This window comes from Carassius carassius, chromosome 46 (genome assembly GCF_963082965.1).
Source record: "Carassius carassius chromosome 46, fCarCar2.1, whole genome shotgun sequence".
NCBI lineage: Eukaryota > Metazoa > Chordata > Actinopteri > Cypriniformes > Cyprinidae > Carassius > Carassius carassius.
In genome coordinates this window covers 18,197,319-18,219,595 of record NC_081800.1, presented here as the reverse complement: position 1 = coordinate 18,219,595, position 22,277 = coordinate 18,197,319, and the positions used below count along the sequence as shown (strand labels likewise).

Below are 22,277 nucleotides of genomic sequence, written 5' to 3'. Positions count from 1 at the left end.
CACACAACAAACTCTAAAAGGTGCTTTTCACAAACAAGGTACAAAACAGTATGTTTTTTAAATACAAATCCAAAACAGATACTTTTTAAAATTATTGCTGAACCATAAGTGTTGTTGTCATCTACAGTAGGTCATATATCTTTTTTTAAATGATAGTTTTCAGTTTCAGTTTTTGCAACACTTACAAAACTAAATGAAGTTTAAAAACATAATTTATGCTGATAAACAATACTAAACGTCAAAATTTATATGTAATATTTTTAAATAAATAATAATAGTAGTAGTAAAATGTATAAATTAAATTCCATTTAAAAGCAAACCTTGTTTGCAGTTGTCAAAGTTGCATGTTTGAGCTTGACAAATGCTTTTTTTTTTTGAGTTTGTGTAGAATTTTTTATTTTTTTTCTCAACTCAGTACTGCAGAGAAGTTTGAAACAATTGAAACAAATACTCCTTTCATATATATATATTTTTAAGGAAAGTTAAGGTGAAAATTATAAATCATCCTGTAACGACTGTTTGCAAACTGCACAGCTGAATGCTTTTTATTATTATAATTTTTTTTTATTAAAACAAGTTAACAAATAAGTACCCCTTAGAAGGGTAATGAACTGAATAACGAATGAACTGAATAATTTAGATTTCAGGCTAAGCTAATTTTAAGTTAGGAGTAGTTTCAAAAACAGAATGTGTGCTTCTAATGCTTTAAAAAATGTTAAAAAATCTATAGACCAAATTGTACTCCTTCTGTGGACTGTCATAAATTGTTTATATAATTTGTTTATTAGGGTCATACACGCTAATTAGTTTTACCACTTGGATAGCTTGTAAAAACACTCATTAGTAATATGTTGTAGAGTGAAAAATTTGAATATTATTGTTGAAAAAAACAGGGATATTCATCCTTTTTTGTGTTCCCTCTCTCTTCTTCTCCTCCCTCCCAACCCCCTCCACGTCGCACCAAAAGCACATACACCCACACAGACTCACTACAAAGAGAGCAGCTGGGTTTTATTCCAGGGAATAAAAGCAATAGTGGTTGGAAGCCTTTGAAATCATTAATAGATAAAAAGAAGGAATGATCTCGTTACATCTGGAGCAAGAATAAAGCTTGATCCCTTCTCCTCTCAGATCCGCCGTTCAGAAAAGATTTAGTTGAAACCAACTTGTTTGTTGCGGATGTGCGATGAGTATTAATGACTCATTCAGCATTGCAGAACTTGCACAAAATGGTATTCACATGTTCCTTTTCATGTGTGTTCGAGAGCATTGATAATTGATTCAAGTCAGGGAGGTACCTGATGTAAATAGTGTGGTTCGGGGAAAAATCCAGCTCTTCTAGGTTAGACTCTGAGTTGAATGCTTGTGACCTTCCCCTGAGTTTTGGAAATGTGTTGTTGTTATCAGCAGGGTGGGTCATAGAAAGTGAAGGGAACAGAGGGAGATTTTATGTAACAGTTCAGATTTTTATCATCAAGCCCATGTCAACACTCCTGTACCAATGTGTTTAAACCTGCATTTCTCTCTTTCTACAAAGTGCTGAAAATGGCACAGGTGGAGACAGGTGGTGTATTGTTAGGAAAATTATTAATTTGGATTTGATAATGAGAAGTTGGCATGTTACATATTCCCTCCCTGTATTGCTGTGATTAAGCCATGCAGCTGTAGTCACAGGTTGTTATTTGCGTGCACAGATCAGCAGATATCCCAAAAAATTCATTCTTTCATTTTGAGGGATGAACAGACTCTGTCATTAACTTTCCTTATTCCTGACGCAGTGTCTTACCTGTATTATCAGAGGGTGTGTTATGTTTTCTAACCCTTTCCTTATTGAACTAAAATGCCAGTTTTTTTTTTTGCCACCCTCTTTTCGTTAACCTCTGAAAAGATAAACATTGTTTTATTGAACAATGACAAACCTAGATAAGGTTTTCCTGTATAACAGGTGACCACGGATCTAAACACGACGGTTACCTGGCAATGCAAACATACACTCTTTTTTTTCTTTTCATCAGCCAGAGCCTTCATATACCCCGAAGTTCACAATACATACTTTATCCCCCCATATGGAGATAAATATCCAGATCAATGCAATGACAGAATTTATTTAGTGTGAATCTCTGTGAATCATACCTACGGTAATACGCATATGTGTAAATAAATCATTATTCATTTATTTAATATTGTGACATCAGTAAGAATGATTGGTTTCTCTTGTGCCTTTTTGGGTGTGTGCTTTCTTCTTTTCTTTCTTTTTTTTTGTTTTGTTTGTGAGATCATGCTTAAAAAATGTAGTTAAAAACATTTCTTGTCACGACAGGTCATCCCGTCCTCAAGCATAATGAAGTGAATATTTTTATGTCAAACATCGCACTCTCAAAGCACGCAATAACCATTCCTGTTATATCATTTTTTGTTTGGTTTTTATATAAATTTGGCAACCTAATTTACAAAATGTACAATTTTGTGTTATTTATTTTATTATTTTATTTCATTTTATTTTGGGATTATTTAATTGTTTTATTAAATGCTGGTATTATTAAGCCCTCCCTTCTTTTTAAGGAAGTTAAAATAATTTTTTAACACTACAGTGTCCCAATGTTTCATTACACTACTGTTCAAATGTTTGGGGTTGGTAATATTTTTTTTTAGATTATGAATATGTATATATGTGTGTGTATGTATGTATGTATAATATATTTATATATATTTATATATATATATATTTTTTTTAAACATTAAACACATCCTGACATTGTGAGACATTTTGACAATGACATGACACAAATAATCAAAACTTGATTTCATACGTAGTCAGGAATTATAGTTTGCGAAAAGTCTACCTAGTAAAATATGAAGAAGTTATGTCACAATAGCACAATTACAACAGATGCGGGCGCTGCAGCAAAAATGGCTTTCCACTGCTCTGGGTGTGTGTTCACTATTCAGTGCTGTGTGTGTGCAGTTGGATGGGTTAAATGCAGAGCACAAATTCTGAGTATGGGATTATTTTATAATAGTAATAATAAAAATGATGATGATTATTTTTATTATTGTTATTATATAAGACCACAAGATATAAAAGTAGTGTTAACACTATTATATTAGAGTCTATGAGTGTTTGGCACAAAGGGGGTGTTCAAGTCTCATTGTTCAGATCATTATGTTCAATCATGTGTCCTTGAACTTTACTGTTTATATTTGTATTATACTGTGTTGTAAATAACATACAAATAATAATCAAAAACCCACATTATTTTACTCTCCTCACACTATTTCGTACCTGCCACATTCCACAATATGAAGTCACATTCATATTAATGCCCCATTATGGGAGGCCCTTTGTCTCTCAGGTGTGATTCTCTAAATATTCATGGCCATTGTCACTCCCTTGCATAAGGGCATTGTATCACAAAACATGTTTTACAAATGTTAAATCAATATATTGTTTTCTGTGAACGAGTGAATATGATAATTTTCACACCATTTGTAGCCAAAACTCTAGTCTACCACATCCAGTTCTCAAAAGCCTTATTTCAGTGACTTAAATTTTTTAGTTTTTCATTAACCACGCATAAACATTGTTTTCTCAAAAACACAAACATTTACATTAATGTTGCTCACATATTATTGTAGCCCAGTTTTTGCTGAATACAGTGTTATCAGACTTTATCCATTAATATTTTTTTAAGATACTAAAAAAAAACACAAATGTTAGGGCATGCCAAAACTTCTCCAGGGCCCTAAAACACCCTTTGACCCCAGTGGGTTAAGAAAACGAGAGAAAAACTGTGCAACAAGTAGCCTAGCATGCCATCATTTTTGTTCTGCGCAAAAGGAAACCAGACGGCAGAAAGCGGCATCCTATTTTTCTTTAGGTTTATTTTACAAAAGCACAACAATTTGTTTTTATTGTGAATGTACACAAGTAAAGGGAAACCTTTTACAATTCCGATTATCTTTATGACTAAAATGAGTAGTTGCTTTCACCTTTTAGTTAGAACAAATCTGAGTGTTTGTGTTGGCTCTGAATACACAGTTAAGCATTGTGTCCTTGGCATTGCAGCTTGTTCATTATCATTATAACATACAGTCAGTCAAACATATGGAAATCACACTAGTGAAATCTGTGCCATTAAGCGTTATCACCATACCGCCGTGATGTTATGCAAAACATTTTGTATTACATGGATATTGGAATGCGAGTGAAGTAGGCTACATAATAAATAATATTTTGGGATTCAAATACATTGCAAATACGGGAACATTTGATTTTGTGTTGAATGAGTTTCAGTTTCGTTTTAGCCTAAATAAATTCATTTGTTGTTGTTTATTGCTTGTTGTTTATATATAGCTATGGATTCTTATATTTTTAAATCTTTTTTTCTAAATACTGTTAATTGAAAGGATTTGTTGTGGAGTAAGGGGAACTAAAATAGCCTAGCTATGTTTACAGTGTTTATTGTAATGTTTTTAAACATTTTGCATCGGCATTAGGCCTATTTCTGAATTAAATAATAAAATGTGACTTATGTTTTTTTTTTCCTAAAAAGATATAAATATTATACGTGTAGCGTATTTTAATCATGCAGCAAACCTTTTTAAATATTTTGATAAATTACTGAAAATAAATAAATGACTTTTTAAATGGTATTAATCTGTCAAAATTCTTACGGTAGGTTAACCAAGATTGTTTAAGAAGTAATAATTTGAGGACCTGATTAATCAACCTCTTCAGTTTGTAAGACCAAAGAAAGGTCTTTACAGTAATGTCATTCTACAACGGTCACATGGACAGTGGGAATATGTTGCTAGTAGGGCATTTGGATGTTAATATGCAATCAATATTATAACAAACATGTTGTCATCAGTAGTGCTCTTACCATTTAGGCCGAAGTCCGTTTTGACTTTGTTTCTGTGTGATCTGATGCGTGGTGAAGGTCCCATCCACAGTATACATCACAATAAGCTAATTAGCAATATAATTAGCATTGTAATTACTAGCTGCAATGATTACTTTTATTTATTAGGTTTTAATGTATTTATCTAGTCTAAAAATCATCTGGTTATTAGTCTGTCCTTTAATTTGGAATTTCAAGCCTTTAATTCTGTTGTTTCCAGCCTTTATTTAAAACAAAAAGCTTATTAAAGTGGATCAGTATTTTAGTATAAATAAAAATAGCTCACTGGGTCTGTTTTATATTTATAGGTATATGAAATGAGACAGACTTCACCTGTTAAAAAAAACAACAACAACAAAAACATATTAAAGCTCTTTAACATATAGATTCCGAAAACTACTTATTTCCCTTTTTCCCGCTTTTTCAGATATTCTGTGCACTCCCCTTGTGTTTTACCCACAAACGCTTGTTTCTCTTGAAAGGATAGCATGCATAAATATACAATCTAATTAGAGCACAAGATAAATGATAATGCCTTTTTATTAACTTACGGAGTGGTTTGTTTGGGCAAATTGAAAGTCGTATTTTTCTCTCTAAACATCTAATTGGAGTTTTGACAGGTTTTACGATGAAATGAAAGTAGTTACTGTGCTGTGGAAACAGCGCTGTTTATAAAATTCTGAGTACGATGCAAGCCACTGACAGCACTGGTATAAAAAGATGCATTAAAAACGCACACAAACTGAATGTTTATTTGTCAAAGTGGTGTAGGGGAGGCATTTTTTAAAAGTTCATCAAAATCTTTGTTTGCGTTTATGGTTTAGTGGTAAAATATGTAGCCAATAACTGTTCTCTGTGTCCTTGTAGGCGTCAACAGACAGCTTTGTAAGAGTCTGGTGTGAAAGTGCAAGCTAACTGTTGGCAAGAAGACCCACAGGAACAAATTCAAAACTGGAGCACTCAATATTTCTTGAAGGTCAGTGTCACAATGTACCATAATGCATCAATAGTTTACTAATGACTGTTTTAACGGCCAGTTACCTACTAAAAAGTCAAATCAGACAGCGTAAAGCATGTTTTCGGATCCATTTCTAATTTTGTTAGCACATTTTTAAGTGCAGTACTAAGAAAGAGTTCTGCTGGCCGAAATTATGCATGTAAACAATGACTTGATTCATAAATGCATGGTTTGACACTATACCAACATATAATGGCTATTTAAGCCAGATTCTGGGTGGTTAGTGAATAGGATGCAGGTTTTTTAGCATTTGGAATGACAAATGCTAAAGTGGCGTAACTTTTCAGGGGATTCACCTCTCTGTGTTATGTCAATGAAGCAGATGAAGACATGACTATGTTTGGAATTGCCTCAGTTCACCCAAAGCACTAATGCTAACCACAGCTTGTGTGATAGTAGTGACTCTAAGCAATGTTGAAGTCACACCTCTAGTTCACGAAACAACTTAATTGAGTCACACACACAGAGAAGCCCTGTCATAATACCCAGAGGCGGTGATTAATTAAGCCCTAAAAGTCCAGGAGCGCTCAATGTTCACCAGGTGCCTGTTCATCTGCCACTAGATCCGCTTCTCAATCCATAAATACAATCCTGAGACGTAAATGCAACTTTATCTAGTAATAAAACATGTAGGAACTGATCACGTGAATCATCCAAGCTTAAATCTATTGAATACCTAATGCATTGAATATCTTTCTGCAGTTGTATTAATTTTTAGTAAATTAAATTGTTTTAGTTTTTGTCTTTTGATGATTATATCCTTTCAATTTGGTCAGTTTAGTTAGCAAAGACATTCCTAGTGCAAATGTTCCTGAAATAACATTGTGATTTAATGGGTACATTGCCGCAGAATTTAGTAAATTGCTTGTGCTTTAGTCACAGAAAGATTTTATTTATAGCGTGACTTGCTCATTGTATAGGATGCATTTGGTGAGTTAATTAACCCATGTAAGGGAAACAGGTAAATTTAGCTCAAAGGGAATCATTTAAGATTTTAAAGGGAATTTGAACAGAATCACTGTTTTACGGCTGATCACTGAGACGGCCAGCGATTAATTGAACGAGCCGTATAACATCAACTCTGCACTGGATATTAATATCCAAAGTATAGTGAATACACTATTAATTATCACAGTAACACGATCGGCAGTTTAAGACATTAACTTGTAAGCAGAAAAAACAAGATACTTCTCTTTTCAATATGAATAAGGCTTTATTAGATAAATCTAAGACATATAAACTAATCTAACACATAAGCACACGCACTCACACATTCACACAAGTTGCAGGAAGATAGAAAGTTAGGGAAGAATGAGTTTAAGAGAATGAAAATGTGGAATCCCAAGTTAACAGCCATCAATCACTTAGTTAACCCTCGCATTGAGTTCCTCAGTGAGGTTAAAATTATATTAGATACACCAGTACCGATCAGAGTCTGGAGGTTACTTGCGTAGCCTGTGTAAAGGGGGTTCCCTTTGTTGTCATTGAAAAGGGGGTTTCCCGAGGTTGCTGATTGGCTGGAAGTTCAGTATTTAAAGTGACGTCTTAGGAAGCCCATGGTTGGGCGTTGTCTGACGGCGTGGAGTTGTGGGCTGGTTTAAGTTGAACAGGTACTCGAGGTCAGACTTTGAGACACAGCGTTACAAATCTTAGCCCAGAACACGAAACTCTCAAACGGAAAAGAAAAGAAACTAAAGTTAAAGAATAGAAGTGAAGTTTGATGAGACTAGGTGGTGTTTCTTCTCATCGTGGCGAAGTAGCAGCAGGCGTACAGAACGAAGCACACTGGAACCGCGCTCAAAGAACGGTAAAAGTGATGACTAAAAGCATGACTAATAGCAAAAGCTAGGAGCAAAAGCTAAAAGCAAAATTTGATGGTGTCCTGAGTATTTAAACTGGCCTTTTGGCCATACCTCAGATGTTTTCTTGACCAATTAGATATTGTCTTTGCTCGAGGTATCATAAATCATATGTTATCTTATCAAGCACGTGGTCCGAATTTTCCCGCTCTTGCAGGGTATAATTTTGGACAAGATTCCTATAACAAGAATATGATACATTTGAGAAATAATTGATGGTAGGGCTGGACGATTAATCGAAAAGTAATCGAAACCGAAATTAAGAACCTATAACCGACGTAATTTTCCCATGTCGGTTATTTCGGTTATTTCCTGTTAATACTACCCCCTTGTGTAGCCACATGATTCTGCCAATCAGTGGCATAAAAGCAAAACACGGAGGTGAACGCCGGTTCAACACATAGTGATGGCGCGAGCGGTGAGCCTTGAGTCCTCACTAAACTTTGTCAGTTGTATTTGTTTTATGGTTTGGACATTCAAGCGATTAGACGATCGGATGTGTATTATTATATCGAGCTCCAATCTTTGCGCAGCTGCATTGTGGCATGAACACTGATATAAACAGTAGCTGTGAAAATCACGCGCACAGAGGAACGCAGTTATCAGCGCTGTCCTGTGATTTATCACTAAAGTATCTTAGAATCTCAAAACTTATTATAGCATATTTTTTCGACTTTTGAAGGAACTAGGCTATTTACAACCCACAGCTTCAAAATAATATAGAGACGGTATGACTAATTCACACACGCAATCACTCGTACTGGTACTGTGCTAATTTACCTTTATCTGATCTTTATAATAATAATAATAATAATTAATAATTCATTACATTTATATAGCGCTTTTCTAGGCACTCAAAGCGCTTACATTGTCAGGAGGTATCTCCTCATCCACCACCAGTGTGCAGCATCCACCTGGGTAATGCGACGGCAGCCAGAGTGCGCCAGAACGCCCTCCACACACCAGCTTACTGGTGGAGAGGAGACATAGTGATGAAGCCAATCAGCAGATATGGGGATTGTTAGGAGAACATGATTGTCACACACCTGGACTCATTTTGTGTGTTTTTGCCCCTGTGACCCAGTTTCTGTCTTCCGTGTTCGGTTTTGATTAGTTCCCAGGTGTGTCTATTCTATTTCCCCATGTGTTCCATGTCTCGGTTAATTTAGTCATGCCATCCACCTGTGTTTTCCCAATTATCGTTTGTACTTAAGCCTTGTCCTTTCAGTTCTGTTTTGTCGGGTCTACTCATCAACTCGTTACTCGTCTACTCGTCTACTTGTTACTTGTCTACTTGTTAACTTGTCTACTTGTCCACTTGTTACCTGTTACTTGCCACTTGCCACTTGCCACCTGTTATTTGATTCTTACCTTGCCTATGTTTTATTTAATAAATCCTTGTTTCGTTTATCCCTCGGCTCTGTGTTCCTTCCAGCAGCATAAGCCGTGACAGAAGACCCGACCTAAAAAGTTAAAAACTGCGTGTTTTCCCTCCGTTTTGTTTTCCGTTTTTTCACAGTCTTTTTCTTTCCGCAGTGTGTCATGGATCCCCTCTATCGCCCCGAATACCTCCTCCTCCTGCTGGAGCAGGAGGGACTGTCTCTCGAGGACCATACCAGACGGTTTCTCTGGATAGCTAATGCCACCAGCTACCCGGACCACGCGCTCTGCACCTTTTATCACGCCAGCCTGAACTCCAGGTGCAGAGCGTTGTCGCCCGAAGATGGTCCTCGGGAGGATTTCGCCGCATTTATAGAGTGGAATCTGGTGAGAAATGGGTCACCTCTCACGGTCGGCCCAATGGAGGATCTCGCCAGGTCCACTCTGGACCCAGAGCCCAGCCTACAATCTCCCCACGGTACGAGGCATAAGCCCGAGCCCACCGATGACGGAGAGCCAGAGAGCAACCCGTCAGACCAGGTGCGAGAGCCGGCGACACTGCCCACCACGAGGGAGCAGAATGTGGAGCGCCAAATGGGTCAAAATGAGGGGGTTTCCGATTCACCTATGCCAGATCCTCTGTTAAGCCCAGGAAGGGCTCCTGATCTTCCGTTAAGCCCAGGACGGGCTCCTGATCCTCCTGTAAGCCCAGGACGGGCTCCTGATCCTCTGTTAAGCCCAGGAAGGGCTCCTGATCTTCCGTTAAGCCCAGGACGGGCTCCTGATCCTCCTGTAAGCCCAGGACGGGTTCCTGATCCTCTGTTAAGCCCAGGAAGGGCTCCTGATTCCCCGTTAAGCCCAGGACGGGCTCCTGTTCCCCCGTTAAGCCCAGGACGGGCTCCTGATCCTCTGTTAAGCCCAGGACGGGCTCCTGTTCCCCCGTTAAGCCCAGGACGGGCTCCTGATCTTCCGTTAAGCCCAGGACGGGCTTCTGATCCTCCTGTAAGCCCAGGACGGGCTCCTGATCCTCTGTTAAGCCCAGGAAGGGCTCCTGATCCTCCGTTAAGCCCAGGACGGGCTCCTGATCCTCCGTTAAGCCCAGGACGGGCTCCTGATCTTCCGTTAAGCCCAGGACGGGCTCCTGATCTTCCGTTAAGCCCAGGAAGGGCTCCTGATCTTCCGTTAAGCCCAGGACGGGCTCCTGATCCTCCTTTAAGCCCAGGACGGGCTCCTGAACCCCCGTTAAGCCCAGGACGGGCTCCTGAACCCCCGTTAAGCCCAGGACGGGCTCCTGAACCCCCGTTAAGCCCAGGAAGGGCTCCTGATCTTCCGTTAAGCCCAGGACGGGCTCCTGATCCTCCTTTAAGCCCAGGACGGGCTCCTGAACCCCCGTTAAGCCCAGGACGGGCTCCTGAACCCCCGTTAAGCCCAGGACGGGCTCCTGAACCCCCGTTAAGCCCAGGAAGGGCTCCTGATCATCCGTTAAGCCCAGGACTGGCTCCTGATCCTCCTTTAAGCCCAGGACGGGCTCCTGATCCCCCGTTAAGCCGAGGACGGGCTCCTGAACCCCCGTTAAGCCCAGGATGGGCTCCTGAACCCCCGTTAAGCCCAGGACGGGCTCCTGATCCTCCGTTAAGCCCAGGACGGGCTCCTGATCCTCCGTTAAGCCCAGGAAGGGCTCCAGCCCCAGAGCTTACTCCAATGCCTGCTCCTCCAAAATTACCACCCTCCCACCCACTCCTGCCTCCTCCTCCGCTGTCGTCTGGCTGCCCCTCTGCTCGCCCTCAGCCTACCATCATTGTGGTGCGAGCTCAGCGGGACCGCCATCCTCCAGCGACGCCTTGGTCGGCGTCTCCCTCACCTCCGCCTCCAGCCTCTGAGGCCTGGACTCCGCCTCGGCCCGTTGACCCGTCGGCTCCACCATGGCTCCTAGCTCCTTCCTCTCCGCCGTGGCCCGGCAGTCCGCAGGCTCTGCCTGGCTCCCTCGTCCCTCCGGCTCCGCCTTGGTCTGGCGTCGTCCATCCTATGCCTCGGGACTCCACTCCTCCGGCTTCGCCTCATCCCTCCGTCCATCCGGCTCCGTCAGGCTCCTTCATCCCCTCGGCTACACCTCAGTCCTCGGTCACTCTGGCCTCACCGCGGCCTTCCGGACCCACATCGCCGCGTCAGTCACCAGAGCCATCAGTTCCGCCTAGGACCTCCGGCTCCTCCCCGTCACCCTGGCTCTTCGGCTCTCCGTCTCCGCCTCGTGCTCCTCCTCCACTTGCTCCGTTGCCGTGGGTCGAGTCCCTGGAGTCGGTGACCATTCCTCCTCCATGGCTCCTTCCTCCGTCGGCCCCACCTTGGGCCGTTATGGCTGTGGCCTGGGTCCTGCTGGGTGCCTCCTGCTTCAGATCCTTCCTGTCTCCTCCCTGGCTCCTCCCTCTGTCATCTCCTCCCTGGCTCCTTCCTCTGTGGTCCCTGTCTGCTGGCCTCCCTTTGTTGTTTCTACGGTGCGAGGACGCACCTACCGGGAGGGGGGAGTACTGTCACACACCTGGACTCATTTTGTGTGTTTTTGCCCCTGTGACCCAGTTTCTGTCTTCCGTGTTCGGTTTTGATTAGTTCCCAGGTGTGTCTATTCTATTTCCCCATGTGTTCCATGTCCCGGTTAATTTAGTCATGCCATCCACCTGTGTTTTCCCAATTATCGTTTGTACTTAAGCCTTGTCCTTTCAGTTCTGTTTTGTCGGGTCTACTCGTCAACTCGTTACTCGTCTACTCGTCTACTCGTCTACTTGTTACTTGTCTACTTGTTAACTTGTCTACTTGTCCACTTGTTACCTGTTACTTGCCACTTGCCACTTGCCACCTGTTATTTGATTCTTACCTTGCCTATGTTTTATTTAATAAATCCTTGTTTCGTTTATCCCTCGGCTCCGTGTTCCTTCCAGGGAACGAATTTAGCCAGGATGCCAAAGTCACACCTCTACTCTTTTAGAAAGACTTCCTGGGATTTTTAATGACCACAGAGAGTCAGGACCTCGGTTTAACGTCTCATCTGAAGGACGGTGCTTGTTGACAGTATAGTGTCCCCATCACTACACTGGGGCGCTAGGACCCACACAGACCACAGGGTGAGCACGAACATAGATAAAATTAAAGCTGCAAGCAGCGATGAACGGGCCCTCACACCCGGGCTCACCACCAGCGAGTTGCTTTAGTAAAAAGGTGAATGGTGAGAAATATGCATTTAAAGTCATAAATACAAGTCGAATATATCAAAGTATATTCCATATATGTTGCAATCTTCCTGTTGCCAGCAGGCGGCGCTATCATTATAACGGATTATTGGCCTTCAGATGTGTTCAGGCCAGGACTCTTATCGAACATGTCAAGTTTGGGGAAGATTGAACATTTTATGGCTGAGTTACAACAACTTCTCTTGCTGTGGCGAGATATCAAATTTTGTCATGGCGCCATGGACATGCCCTTTAACAAAAACTCAAGATCTCCACAATTTAACATTACACAGGCCTTTAGATTAGACTGACCACAAAAAATACATTAATGTCAAAAAATTTCTAGCAGTAGTTTGTCGCAGCGTAAAATATGTCACTTCCTGTTTCCAGCAGGTGGCGCTATGACTACAACTGATTATGGGCATGTAGATCTGTTAAGGGCAGACGTCTTATCTAACATGTGAAGTTTGGGGCAGATTCGACATTGTATGTCTGAGTTACAGCAACTTCCTTTTTCATGGCGAAACATAAAAATTTGTCAGGCCGCCATGGACATGCCCTTAAACGAAACCTCAAGATCTTCGCAATTTAACATCACAAAGGCCTTTAGATTACACTGACCAAGTTTGGTGTTGATCTGAATAAATCTATAGGAGGAGTTTGTTAAAGTACAACCCCTGGAAATGGCAAAAACAACACAAATTTTGCAGAGAAAATTCAAAATAACCGACTTCCTGTTGGGATTCGGATTTCGTACCAGGAGACTTTTTCATAGGTATTGGTTTGTTACATGTGTGTACCGATTTTCGTACATGTACATGAAACATAGCTCGAGGCGCACTCCGTTGAAAGTGTATAGGTGGCGCTATCGAGCCATTTTGCCACACCCGATGGAATATTGGCCTTCATATCTCTTCAGGCCAGGACTCTTATCACACATGTGAAGTTTGGGGAAGATCGGACATTTTATGCCTGAGTTATAACATCTTTTATTCCCATGACGAGATATCGAACTTCGTCACGGCGCCATGGACACGCCTTTTAACGAAAACTAAAGATCTTCACAACTGAACTTCGCACAGGCCTTTAGATTAGACTGACCACAAAAAAGACATTGATGTCTGTGACGAGTGGGGCGGGGCCGAGGGATGTGGGAACACGAGCGAGGCCGGTGGAGTGATTGGGAAATCAGCGACACATGCGACCCACCACCGGTCTCGAGTCCCACAGAGGAGATGGAAGGATATAAAACTGGAGCGACGACAGTGAAGGACGAGAGAGGACCAGGCCTGGGCTTTATTTTATTTTATGTTTTGGTTTTATTTTGTGCGCATCAGTCGTCTGTGTGGGGGGCTGATGCGCTGTTTTGTGTTTATTTCGTGATTATTAAAGTTTCATTTTGATTGTCCGCCGGTACCCGCCTCCTTCTTTCCGAAGATTACGGAGTTTTTATTATTACAGTGGTGCCGAAGCCCGGGAGAAGGAGGGATGCGCTGCTGAAGATCCCTCGCCGCTGTGGTGAATCCGCGGTGCCATCGAGCAGGCGAGGAGGATGCCGCCATGGACGCTCGAGGCGGTGGGCTGGTGGGCTGGAGTGCGTCTGGGAACCAGAATTATTATTTTTTCTCTCCCCTCTCTTTATTTCGTGATTATTAAAGTTTCATTTTGATTGTCCGCCGGTTCCCGCCTCCTTCTTCCCGAAGATTACGGAGTTTTTATTATTACAATGTCATAAAATTTCTCAGAGTAGTTCGTCACAGTGTAAAATATGTCACTTCCTGTTGCCAATAGGTGGCGCTGTGACTATAACTGAATGTGGGCATGTCAATCTGTTCAGGTTCGGAGTCTTATCAAACATGTGAAGTTTGGGGAAGATTGGACATTGTATGTCTGAGTTATAGCAACTTTATTTTTCATGGCGAATCATCGAAATTCGCCAGGCCGCCACGGACACGCCCTTCGACAAAAACTCAAGATCTTCGCTATTTGCCACACCATCTTCTGAATCCTATATTAGACTAAAATTTTCACCAGGTTTGAAGCGTGTGCAAAGGTTCATGACTTTTTGAGCATGTTTAAGCCCTCAAAAATTGGATTCATTTTGGAGAAGAAGAAGAACCGGAATAATAATAAACAAAGCAGATACAATAGGGTCCTCACACCATCGATGCTCGGGCCCTAATAACTGCTGATAGTGAGCTATGATCGCTCTTTCAATAGGAAAAAATATCCCACCTTTAATAGTCGATCTCAACCGTCTGGCTGAGGCCAGTCTAAAAAGACGCTCAGGACAGTTGACAGAACGCTGCTGCGTGTTGTCACGAAAGCGTATCATTTTCACCTGTTATTAAGCCTTGCAACTTGCAAGTGTAATCATTTAAAATACTTTAAAGCATTCAAACACAAGACGCGGAAAAGCTGAACTGAGTAGCTGGTTACTCGCGCGCTGTGCTCTGTGCGCACGCGGAGAGAGAGCCGCGTCTCACAGACAGCAACATTGAACTGTGCTTTCGTTTGCAAAGTTCTCCTTTAAGTTTCTCCTGCACCTCAACGAACAAAAACATATTGCAGTTTAACCAAACAGAAAAAGATGTGTAAGAGCCCACTTCAGCACTGCGGTGTTCTGGTGTTTAGGCTCACCCAGAGAGAGGCGTCTCAAAACACTTGAACACCGAATTTGACCGTTTTTGCTCTTGTACCGACAAATACATAAACAATATGTGAAAATACCCATCTTGGATAGTATGTTCTAAAAAACTGTCGGTTATGTCTTAAGTTAAAGTAAACAGTTGAAAAAAAAATTGTATGTGTATTATATTGGATGCATTCATTGTCTCTTAAAGTGACCGCGGCTAATAGGGCTTGGGCGCCGCATTGCATTCTGGGACGTGGCGGGCATGTTGATGAACAAATAAACAGAACGAACATACAAATTAAACACTTTCAAACAGGGCCCACTGGTACAACCTGAACCGGGGCCCCGCAAACCCCAACTACGGCCCTGTTTACAGTACAAACCTTGTAAGTGAACTATGGTGGCAAAAAACTAAACAGAAACAAAATAATCATTCATTAATCGTAATCGAGGTAAAATGTTCAATAAATCGAGGTTTTGACTTTAGGCCATAATCGTCCAGCCCTAACTGATGGTCAGAAACGTTTCAAGCAACCAGATTGAAACACATACATACTATGGGGGGAGTCTTGTGATCATGATTACTATCATGGGTTTGCATGTGATGGTCAGGCTGTGCATCACTTTGACCATCAATCTGGATTACTTGCCCCAAATTTGACAATCTCTTCTCCGAATTGAAATTTTCAATAATTGTTCTAATGGTGTTAATGTTGAAAGCTGTTCTGTGAAAGAGTTGGTTGGTTGGTTATCTTGCTTCTAACTTGTGGCACTAGGAATTGATTTACAACATGCTGTTGCCTTTCTGAGGAATTCGGCTCCTCATGTTTCAACCACAGTCCTGATCGAATCTTTAATTTGTCTGGTTCGGGTCTGATACGCTACACCCACTAGCAAAGCACTTCATTAAAACAATGTTCATTCACTGTTTCGCTTCAGTTTACATATCAGAATCCCTGACATTATTGACTATGATTGGATTATTTGAAACTATCACATTATTTATAGACTGTTCTTATGAAAAAGCATTGTTAGTGCATGGTTAAAGGGGTCATCGGATGCTACTTGCACATTTTACAAGTTGTTTGAACTGAAATGTGTGTTGGCAGTGTGTGTACACAACCACCCTATAATATTAAAAAAAATAATAATAATTTTATCTACTAAAATCTTTACCTCTTTCTCAAATCAAGCCGATCTCAGATCCCTGTCTTTGTGATGTCACACAGACAAGCCCCTCCCATGATAGTTTGATTCACAGTAGTGTTTCAGCACAGACTGGACTGGCGTCTTACCTTAGACCCGTTGCTGTCATCAGTCCCGCCAGAGCAGATGTAGACAAGAATATCTCCTAAACGATTTAGGTGTTCTGTTGTTGGATGTAATAATGGACTTAGAAGTTGTCATTTACTCCCGACATCTGATGCCGCTGAAGATACAGTGGATTACATTTGTTTTTAAAGGGAACGCGCCCCCGATCTACATAAATGTGTCTATTTTCTCGCAAATCATTTGTGGTCCAACTTTTTTTTTTTTTGGTTTGTAATGAATCTTTGCAAATTGCCTTTCCTAATAATGTGCTGATTAGCAAGATTCATGATGAATGCGGTTAAGTATACAGTCCCTCAGAGAAGGGCTGGGAAGAGAAAGGCGGGGTCAGCAGAGCACATTAACATTTAAATGAAAATGCTACAAAACAGCTTGCTCTGAAAGGAGCTGTTTTTGACAGGGTAAAAAGGGTGTAACTAGATTCTCACTACCATTGAGAAATTTTAACCAAACTATGTTACAGACTTTTCATTAATTCCCTAAAGAATCTTATCAACTTGTGGAAATTGGGCATACGATGACACCTTTAACTTTTTTTTTTTCTTGTCAGTGGTAAGTTTTTATTAAAATCATTCATTCTTCTTTTGGCCGTTGTTGATATTCAAAAAAGTAATTAAAAAAAAAAAAAAGATGTTTTTGTCAACAATGAGGAGAACAAAAAGTGATTTTTTTTTTTATTCGTAGTGAAAACGAAAATATGATAAAAGTGCAGGATATTAACTATACACGTACAATGGTTTTGAAGAAGAAAAATCTAGAAAGAAAATTATTGTTTCAGATAATCCAATGATGTCTGCCTTTTTGTCTGTACTTCTTAAGTATTCATTGAGGAGTCATCACCTAAACCAGTACTTACAGCCTCCCAATTCCCTCTAATCCAAAACAAGCAGATTTAGCCTGTTCCCTAGAATGCTCTCCACAAAACAAACACACTGCCCCCCTGCAGACTGCACTGATGCCCTCCTCCCTCCCTTTGCACCACTACTACTCAATGCTCGGTTAGCCAGGCTAAGTGAACAGGGAGAGGCAGGTCTCCATGTAAGTACTTAGCAGGAAAGCGAGAAGGATGCTGCAAGAGCCAGCAGGTGAATTCTGTGTCTTTATCCCGATCCCCTGCCATTCATGGGGTGGTCACCCCCACCAGAGGGTGCGTCTGCCAAGAACTGAAGAATGTTAGCCCTGCGGCTCTGTGAGTGGGAATGAGCAGAAAATTGGAGTTAACAAGCATGCCGTATGCTAAGTGGTGACGAGAGTACCCGAGCTTTCCGTTAGGGCCCCGGTCCAGCTTCCATCCTCCATGTAGAGTCGCTGCCAGCATCCGTTGGCTCTGACTGCAGGTTGAGGTGACCAGAATTATGCGCCTGTAGGCAAATTAAGACATTATGATCTCCTGTTTACAAGACTCATGTGATGCAGATGGATATAAAACATGGAATCGTGCTGTTTGTTAATAGTTGTAGCATTAAAAACTTGTATTTTGTAGTTTTAGCATGCAAAACTACCAATGTAGTTTGATTCATGATTGAATGACTCTTGTGAACGGGTTGTTTTACAGTGTGCACAGTGTAGTCCAATTCATGAACAAATAACTCTTAATGAACAAATTTGTTTTGGTGAATCGAAATATACAGTGTAACCAGTGTTTTCAGATTCATTAAGAAAAGACTCTTATAAATCGGTTGTTTTAAGTGAACTAAAAAGATACAGTAAGTAAAGATGCAAACAAGTGACTCGTATAAACCAGTTGTTTTTAGTGACTCAAAACATACAGCTTGGCCAGTTTGGTCAGATTCATGAACAAATGATGTTTATCAAGCATTTTTTTTTTTTTTAGTAAATCAAAATATACATCATGATCAGTGTAGTCTGTTCCTAAAGTGAATGATCCTTATAAGCCTTTTCTTTTGACGACTAGTTCAAAAAGATTTACTTATTTGACGCAATCTAAAACACTACCCTACATTTCTTCATTGTGTAACTAAAATGGATATTATAACTTAAATATACCCTGATGAATTAAAATTAAAACTGAATTTAATCAAACTGAACCAGTTTAAATCACAAATTGAATTGAATCGAAAATCCAACTTGGTTATTTTGAGATTAGATGCTAAAAAGACATATTGGTTTCCACATTCTTTTTTTAGTGTACTTTGACTCTGAATACATAGGTATTGTAAAAAAATTTTGAATAAGAAACAATTGAAATACAAGGATTTTATCTTGCACCTCTTCCAAGCATTGTTCTTTTGGGAACAATTGCCTTACTTTTGCACAATGGCCTGATATCCTGTTTTTCGGCCAAGGATATTATGCAGGACCACTGTGACTGCGGTCAGTCACATGCCATGCACGCATCCTCCTGTAACGTGCCGCCCCACCTCCTCTCCTTTATGCTGCAGTGTGTATAATAAGCTGATATAATGAAGGTCATTGTAATCAGAGCTAATGTCCCAGGGAGTCGAGACACTTTGGCTTTATTTGAGGGTTAGGCCCAACACCGTTGGCCCGGGGGGAGGAGGCTGATAGTGTTATCAGAACTAACCTGCTGCTAATAACGACACGTTCCTCTGTTCGTGTCAGCATCAGCCTGGAATTTCACTGATATCTACAGTATGGAAGTAGGGAAGCGGATTGAGCTTCTGAACGCTTCACATCTTACTTAAATCCCCTCCCTAGGTGTCTGAAGGTGTGCTGTTTTCCCCCTCTGTTTATTTTTAAACAGCAGAAGGAACGTGTCCTGTCTGCTTGATGTGCACTTAAAGGAATAGTTCAACTCTCTTATTATTTACTCATTTACTTTACATTACAGGTTTGGAAACAACACAAGGGTGAGTAAATGATGAGAGAATCTTCTTATTTGGGTGAACTAGTCTATTATTGTTCAGACTTTGAGGAAGTGATGTTGACGCTCATTTTTTTTTTTATCTGAACGATGCCGAGTAAGCCATTAAATAAGAGCCCGCTCTAGGAAGTGAGGGTACCTTTGCCCTTTTCCCTTTCCTCAGTGTTCTAACTGAAGTTAAATGATGGTGTCCCACAGCGTGATATCATGGTCTGAATGGAGTTGAATGGTATATGGGATTTCTTTTGTCATTGAAATCTAGGCTGTTTGGATATCAGAATGCTCTTTGTGTACTTAACTCAAGACCGTGGCTAGTGGGTTGAAAGGTGGTGTCCATTATAGGAGCCCACGGCTGTGGTGGAGCCCCCTGCTCAGGCCAGAATAAAAGATGCTTAGGGCAGTTGACGGGCCACTGCTGCTCGTCGTCATGAAAGCTTATCATTTGAATGTGTTTTTAAGCCTTGCTAATTTAAACATTCAAAAGATTTAAAAGCCTTCAAGCACAAGATGCGAAAGGACTCAACTGAGTACTTGCGAGGTGTGTTCATGCGCATACAGAGAGCCACGTCTCAGACAGCACACAAACACCAAAATGAGTTCTCTTTTGCATCTTCTTGCACTTGAAGGAACAAATACACTTTGCCAATTTAAACATGCAAGCAAAAAAAGATCTAAGAGCTGCGACTCACAGCCCTTCTTGAGTTGCTCTTCTTGAGCTTGAATGGACAAATTCACACACAAAATTTTGTCAAAATACCTGTCTTGGTGAGTATCCTCAAAGAACTGTTGGTTATGTCTTAAAGCTGCAGTCCGTAACTTTTGACGCTCTAGCGGTTAATAAACAGAACTGCTTGCGTCTTACAGAAGAACATTGTAGCCGGAGCTACTTCTCTCTATTTATGTCTATGAAGAATAACAAAGGTACCGGGTTACTCCGCCGCGGTACCCCCAAAGCAATGTAAAATAGTCAGAATATAAACACTTGTTATAGATGTACCCTAGTGATTCAGGACAGGCTAAAAACACGGTTTGGAAAATGGATTCATGGTGTACTCGCTTATTATATACATTTTGTAAATCTTGAACACAAAAAAAGTTACGGACCGCAGCTCTGATTGGTTGTTTCTTACCGGGAGCGGTCGAATTTTTGCAAATGGCAATAGGACCACTGGGAGGGGCCAGAGGAGCTTGATTTTTTCACAGATTATCTGTCTCATATTCTACTGTCAGGACATAATGACAGGTTTCACAAATACATTTTTACAAAAGTTACCTACTTCAGCTTTAAGTGAACTTAAACATTTAAGAAAGAAATCAGATGGGTTTCGTTATATCAGATGCATTGTCTCTTACATTGACCACTTTTAATTTTTAACTTTTTATTTTGAAAAAGGCACATTTTCCATTTTATACAGTGTAGTTTTCCACAATAATGATGGTTCAAGGCAACGGTGATACTTTAATGTAGCTTTCAAAATGTATTCTAATAATAAAATATATGTAGATTTAAATATGATAAATAATATTATAATATTATAAATAATATTCAGATTATGATATGTATTGATTTGGCTAATAATTATTTTATATTAATTATATGGTAAATGGGACCTGTGAAAATGTTGACATACAGATAGATAGATAGGTAGATAGATAAATAGATTGTCAGATAGATAGTAATAATAATAATTTAATACTTATAATAATTTAATAATATTATATATATAATAATAATACAACCCGAATTCCGGAAAAGTTGGGACGTTTTTTAAATTTTAATAAAATGAAAACAAAAAGACTTTCAAATCACATGAGCCAATATTTTATTCACAATAGAACATAGATAACATAGCAAATGTTTAAACTGAGAAAGTTTACAATTTTATGCACAAAATGAGCTCATTTCTATTTTGATTTCTGCTACAGGTCTCAAAATAGTTGGGACGGGGCATGTTTACCATGGTGTAGCATCTCCTTTTCTTTTCAAAACAGTTTGAAGACGTCTGGGCATTGAGGCTATGAGTTGCTGGAGTTTTGCTGTTGGAATTTGGTCCCATTCTTGCCTTATATAGATTTCCAGCTGCTGAAGAGTTTGTGGTCGTCTTTGACGTATTTTTCGTTTAATGATGCGCCAAATGTTCTCTATAGGTGAAAGATCTGGACTGCAGGCAGGCCAGGTTAGCACCCGGACTCTTCTACGACGAAGCCATGCTGTTGTTATAGCTGCAGTATGTGGTTTTGCATTGTCCTGCTGAAATAAACAAGGCCTTCCCTGAAATAGACGTTGTTTGGAGGGAAGCATATGTTGCTCTAAAACCTTTATATACCTTTCAGCATTCACAGAGCCTTCCAAAACATGCAAGCTGCCCATTCCGTATGCACTTATACACCCCCATACCATCAGAGATGCTGGCTTTTGAACTGAACGCTGATAACATGCTGGAAGGTCTCCCTCCTCTTTAGCCCGGAGGACACGGCGTCCGTGATTTCCAACAAGAATGTCAAATTTGGACTCGTCTGACCATAAAACACTATTCCACTTTGAAATAGTCCATTTTAAATGAGCCTTGGCCCACAGGACACGATGGCGCTTCTGGGCCATGTTCACATATGGCTTCCTTTTTGCATGATAGAGCTTTAGTTGGCATCTGCTGATGGCACGGCGGATTGTGTTTACCGACAGTGGTTTCTGAAAGTATTCCTGGGCCCATTTAGTAATGTCATTGACACAATCATGCCGATGAGTGATGCAGTGTCGTCTGAGAGCCCGAAGACCATGGGCATCCAATAAAGGTCTCCGGCCTTGTCCCTTACGCACAGAGATTTCTCCAGTTTCTCTGAATCTTTTGATGATGTTATGCACTGTAGATGATGAGATTTGCAAAGCCTTTGCAATTTGACGTTGAGGAACATTGTTTTTAAAGTTTTCCACAATTTTTTTACGCAGTCTTTCACAGATTGGAGAGCCTCTGCCCATCTTTACTTCTGAGAGACTCTGCTTCTCTAAGACAAAGCTTTTATAGCTAATCATGTTACAGACCTGATATCAATTAACTTAATTAATCAATAGATGTTCTCCCAGCTGAATC

The 22,277-nt window shown here is 40.5% G+C and overlaps 1 protein-coding gene across 1 annotated transcript in view; it reads left to right on the top strand.

The window, feature by feature from the left end:
• The window catches only part of casz1 (castor zinc finger 1), a 198,757-nt gene that overhangs the window by 40,760 nt on the left and 135,720 nt on the right, over positions 1-22,277 (top strand). Inside the window, exon 3 of the mRNA XM_059541317.1 lies at positions 5,769-5,877. The gene's annotated coding sequence lies outside the window, so the exon portion shown is untranslated. The remainder of the gene's footprint in view (positions 1-5,768; positions 5,878-22,277) is intronic.